This window comes from Danio rerio, chromosome 24 (genome assembly GCF_052040795.2).
Source record: "Danio rerio strain M-AB ecotype USA chromosome 24, GRCz13ab, whole genome shotgun sequence".
In the NCBI taxonomy this organism is placed as follows: domain Eukaryota; kingdom Metazoa; phylum Chordata; class Actinopteri; order Cypriniformes; family Danionidae; genus Danio; species Danio rerio.
This window is the reverse complement of record NC_141044.1, coordinates 39,701,501-39,707,500: the sequence shown is the minus strand read 5'-3', so window position 1 is coordinate 39,707,500 and position 6,000 is coordinate 39,701,501. Positions and strand designations below refer to the sequence as shown.

At 34.4% G+C, this 6,000-nt stretch overlaps 2 protein-coding genes across 6 annotated transcripts in view; both read right to left on the bottom strand.

The window, feature by feature from the left end:
- Positions 1-6,000, bottom strand: part of map3k14b (mitogen-activated protein kinase kinase kinase 14b) — a 471,535-nt gene that overhangs the window by 55,038 nt on the left and 410,497 nt on the right. The window lies entirely within an intron of this gene.
- c1ql1l (complement component 1, q subcomponent-like 1-like) overlaps positions 4,975-6,000 on the bottom strand; it is a 42,695-nt gene continuing 41,669 nt past the window's right edge. The window contains exon 4 of the mRNA XM_087310169.1: positions 4,975-5,582. The gene's annotated coding sequence lies outside the window, so the exon portion shown is untranslated. The remainder of the gene's footprint in view (positions 5,583-6,000) is intronic.

Sequence of the window (6,000 nt, the reverse complement as noted above, 5' to 3'; positions counted from 1 at the left end):
TTCACAGCTGGACCTCATCAGCCAGGGAGACATACTGTATAAGCCAGCCCCACACAGGAGGAAGACGAGCTTTATTCTCAGATGACTCCCTGCGCTAACGCTTGTGTCTCTCTGTCTCTCCAACAGCGGATTCCAGCTCGTGACGATCCAGCACCCGATTTCTCACTATGCTTCACCTTCTCGGCATGATGTCCAGTTTTTGAGGATCTTTTGGTCTACTTCACTTAGGCAGGTCCTATTTAAGTGATTTCATGATTGCAAACAGGTGTGGCAGAAATCAGGTCTGGACACCCCATTGCAGCATCTCTGACACTTATGCTGCAATGTACTTCTCTGGTCAGGTGTGCATCTATAATTCTTTGATTTATCTTTGATTAATGGATGTTGTATTGTTACAGTCTCCTCTCTGAATTGGCTTCCTGATGATTTATTATGTAATTGGCAGAATACAATTTTACCTGACAAATAAAATGTTAAGTTTTGATTAATTCTGGAGTTTTGCGAATTCATTGTATCCAGTAGATTAAGAGGAGTCTTTGATACCTTTTATAGTACGGCATAAATTAAATTGATTAATAGGCGCATTTGATTATACGTAGCCATAGCGAGCCGATAACATGTAGACCTTTTAGTCATTAATCCACTGGAAGCAGCAAGTTGCACGGGCTTGGCTAAAGGATCTATTTTTTTAGGATTAGGTGAGCGTTATGCAACCAGCCTATCTAAATATTAGTTAATCCTGCATCCTCTGACTATTTTCAGAGTGTCGACATATTGTCCGTGAGAAGATGTGAAACCCGGGGCGTGGAACTCGTCACTCGTGGAACTGAGTGACGTTGGTCCCTAATGAACGTACAATTTAGAATATCGGACGCCAGAAATGATCAAAACTCTAAATTAAATCATAGATAATGAATGTGATCCGTTCATACAATTAGAAATACAATCTAAATTTTAGGATCATTTAAATTGGAGTCAGATTAAATTCGGAACTAAAAAACGAATATAAATAAATTCCAATAAATAATACAATTCTTTTTAGAAGCACTAGAAAAGGCTTACATGCATTAAACCTTCGACCATGCTGTTAGTTTCGTCATTGGGCAAATAGATGGACGCCTACATTATCAAACTTAGAGGCCCGGATATCAACACCTTTCTCTGCAACTGGGTTATAGACTTTCTGACTAGCCAACATTAGAATGTAAGATCATGTCACATCTGCTCCACCACAGTCACACTCAACACTGGTGTACCACAGGGCTGTGTACTGAGCCCCTATACTCTACTCTCTTTTTACCCATGACTGCAGGCCCATGAACGGATCCAACACCATCATCAAATCTGCAGATGACACCACAGTTATCGGCCTAATTAACAACAATGATGAGACTGCCTACAGAGAGGAGTTGCAGCCTCTTGGTGTACAGACAATCATTTGCTCCTTAACACCACCAAGATTAAGGAGCTCATTGTGGACTTCAGGAAGGGACAAGTAGGGTCAAATGATCCCATTCACATCAATGGGATGGCAGTTGAGCCTGTCTCATCCTTCAAGTTCCTGGTGACCCATATCTCAAAGGGACCCTGTCCTGGACCACCAACACCAGTCTGATATGGAAGCTGCTCTATTGCTGAGCATAAGCCACTAAAGCGGGTGATGAAAACTGCCCAACCCAAGGAACCACACTTTCAGCCTTCGGGGACATCCAGAAGAAACATTGTCTGCGCAGAGCACATTGCTTTGTACTTGTACATGTGTAATGACAATAAAGTTTAATCTAATCTAATCTAATTAAATTTTTTGATTACAAAAAAAAAAAAAATCCAGTCCACAATTACTTTTTATTTTGAAAATACGCCATTTTGTGTTTTTTCCAAACACAATCTCATGGCAATTCGTAACTTTTTCATTTAGTGGCTAATTCGTACAAATTCGTACGATTTAATTCGTACATTTTAGTACCATTTGCGTATACCCCAATGACGGTTGGGTTTAGGGGTGGGGTTAGGTGCCACGCCTCCTTTTTAAAATCGTACATTTTCTTACGACTGAACTCGTACGAATTAGCCACTAAACTGCCAAAATGTAAAATACTTACATTTTCTCGTGAGATCAGGCTGGTTTTTTCCCCTAAAATTTAGTGACATAATTTATGAATTTGGCAATTAAAGAATTAAACCCCTGTAATTTACTACACAATTTAGTTGTTTTTATCAGGACTAAGGTTGATTAACAGATTTCTGCAAAAAAAAAAAAAAAAAAAAAATGAATCTGATGCATTTTTACAGCTGTTTAATTAAGTAGAGGTTTTCATCTCTAACAAAAGTGTAGTACATTTGAACAGCGCACAAGGGTTAAGAGCAAATATTAATTGGTGGTTAAACTAAAGTACATAAAATTGACTTCAGACTGTACAAAAAAAAGAAGAGTCTCAAGCGTCTGGTTTTGGCCGTCCTGATGCTGGCCGTGAGCTACCAGACTCTGACATTAGGAGTTAATGATATCGTTTAACGGAGAGAGCTTCCCATTAATGAAAGAGCAGATATGCTGCACGCTCTTAAACGAGAGGCTCAAAAAACGCAATTAAAAATCCCTCAAGGGTGGCGATGAACCCCTCGATATGTGCCGAGCGCTGGAGATGTGTAATGTCTGCAAATGAAGCGTGTCGCGGCGCAGCGGTAGAGCCTGTTTTTGTTGTTTCTATAAGCCGATGTGTGTGTCGAACGGCTTGTTTTCAAACACTGATCAGCTCTGATTAGCGGGAAGCGCTTTCCCCTTAGGACATGTGACATTTCACACTCATTATACCTAGCTGTGATCTCTCCTCTTTCCTTTATCGCTACATCTGATGGTTTTCTCTTTTTTGGTCTCTTTTGTTCTGATTTCCTGCAAACATACTCATTTATAGCGGTATATGCATGCAGAGAAGGTGTGTTCGTGATGTTTGTTGAGCTTTTGGTGCTTTTACACTTGCATTGATTTGTGAAGAGATGAAAGTTAGAAACTTGGTCTGACAGGGCAAAAGTTATAGTAAAATGTAAGCAGCGATATTATGTAATTTTTTTTGACAAAAATGTGTATTTATTCCAAATAATTAGATGAAGAAATAAATGTTGTTGTGGTTGGTTGTGTTTATAAGATGCAAAGCAATGTGTGCTCATGTTTCACTTGAAGGAAATCGCGTCATTTTTTCATAAATCTCACTTTGATTATACACAGCTACTCAGCTAACATGAAAACGACTATCAAATTTCCTAGTTCCTCTGAAAGACCCGCCCTTAAGTGACTCTGATTGGTCATCGTCATAATGTGCTGCTATTCGCGGATCGGCTCCACGTCACGCCCGTAAAAGCACATGCTTTTCTGCTGTGTAAACAATCAAGTCAACCTCCTGCCTGCTGACTAAAATAAAATCTGACAAGTGTCTATAACGAGTGAAAATGGGGTGTGGCTCCTTTAAGAGCGTTTGCCATTGTGTGTGCATCTATGTGTGTGTGTGTGTGTGAGTGAATGTGTGAACTTTCTGTAACAAGCGCATGTGCTCGGGCGTTTTTTTCTTTTTCTCTGATGCTCAGATTAAGTTATGTTTTGTAATATATCGTGACAGAAGAATAAAAGCACAAGATGAGGGATGAGACCTGTGTGAGCCTTGATTAATTTTTCTGCTGTTACCACAAGTTAGGTGAGCTAAATACAAAAATGTAGTAAAATAAAAAAAATAAATAAAATGAAACTAGAAATGCTGCCTTGCAGCTAACTGAAATAAATAAAATTCCAAAAATGTAAATAAATAAACTGAAATTAAAAATTTTGCTATAGCAAATTAATAAAATCCGTTACTAAATTAACAAAATTTTATGAATTTTTAAATAAAGGAAAAATTACTAAATTAAATAAGTTTATATTACTAAAACGGGTTTAGAAATCAATTAAAATGAATAAATCAAATATGTTGAAATTAAACCTAAATGAATTTAGAAATAAATTTAATTAATAAATTAAATACATTTAAGTTTCGGAAATTTAAACATTTAATTTATTAATTTTATTTCTAAATTCATTTTAGTTTTAGTAATTTAAATTTATTTAAATTTATTAATTATGCATTTAAAATACTAAAATGAACTTAATTTAGAAATAAATGACAATTAATGAATAAATTAATTAAGTTTAAATTACTAAAACTATAATGGAGTTAGAAATAAATAAAAATTTATAATTTAGGTTTGAATAACTGAAATTAAATGAATTTAAAAAAATCATCAATTAAATAAATTTAAATTAATAAAATAAAATGGATTTAGAAATATAAATTAAATAAATTAAAATACAAAAACTAAAATGAATTTAAAAATAAATACAAATGATTAAATCAAATACATTAAAAAAACAACAACACTATAATGGATTTAGAAATACACTTTAATATCCACTGCTGTATGGATATACGTTACGTTAATGTACAAAATAAACCTTATTTAAGTTCATAAACTGGTATTGAAGCGTTTTCTTTTATAATTGTTCTGACATGGCTGTGGTGATGAATATCATTGATTTTCCTGTCTTTATTATAAGCACTGTTTTCAAAACGTTTTAAACTTGTAAAACACATTCTTTATCACATTTGATGATGATTGATGATCACAGAGAGCTGAACAGATCTTTTAATCCCTGTAGCTTTGCACACGTCCTGTCTTGTGAACATGATTATATGCGTAACAACATGTTAATACGCGGCTGTCAATCAAATTGGTGGGCAGGGATTCCACACTCCTTACGTCATGTTGCAGTTGGCCTCAAAATAGGAGGGATATGAATCCAATATCGTCAAGAAATGAAAAAAAAAAGAGACCTATTGTGTTTCTATCACTCCAATATGACTGTGGTCATACTATACCTACACACAATCCTGTCCAAACAGCTTACAAAAGATGATTTACATCATTAAAATAACTCAAGCAACCCCGAACTGTTATAAAAATCCCATTTATTAGCAAAAGCAAGAATCTGTTAGCTGTTACATTTACAACAGAATATATTTAGATACATTTTACAGCTCATGATTATTGCGAAATATACAGTACATCTTAAATGGTGATCGTCCACATATTACAGTGACCAAGATCCCCATACAGTGTTAAATACTAACGATCAGTGAGTTAATTATTATTATTATTGGTAATATTAGCTAATAAAGCCACATACTTCTTCATAAAAACGTCAACAAGCTTTATTTCTGCTAGTATTTCCACATCCAAAACTAATTCACGACTAGGATTTACAACATACTCGTTTACGGCAGACGCGCACACTCATTTTAGGGTATTATTTGAGGGTCATTCACTTCACGTTATGGTCAGAGACATTAATAAACAGTCATTAATAAATGGGTGTAGATTCACAGACTCATCATACATACAGAGACAACATCATAGTGAAATATCAACACTCACATGACTGGGCTTTCAATCGATTATTACTTTGAATGATGAAAACCTGAAGCTCGTCTGTTTTTTAGTTTAGAAACCAAATCACTTCTTGTGTTCTCGACGCATCCAGGATTTAAAAGCATGTGACGCTGGAAAATAAAAGAAATACAGGTCAGTCCCTTCAGGCTGCGTAATGAAGCTTTAAATGTGACCCTTTACACTCATTGTTATTGTTTTGGGACTCAGTCATGAGTGCATAGATGCTGCATTTATAGATGCAGCAGCAGTCTTTTGTTTTAAAAGACATTTACACAACAACAACAACAACAACAACAATAATAATAATAATAATACAAATATATATATTTTTAATTTTAATTTAGTTTTCAGCAAATAATAATACACAATAATAATAATAATAATAATGATACATAACAATCATAATGATACATAATGATGATACTAATAGTTATACACATTAATAATAATAATAATAATAATAATAACAATAATAATAATAATAATAATAATTTTACACAACAATAATAATACACATTAATATTAATA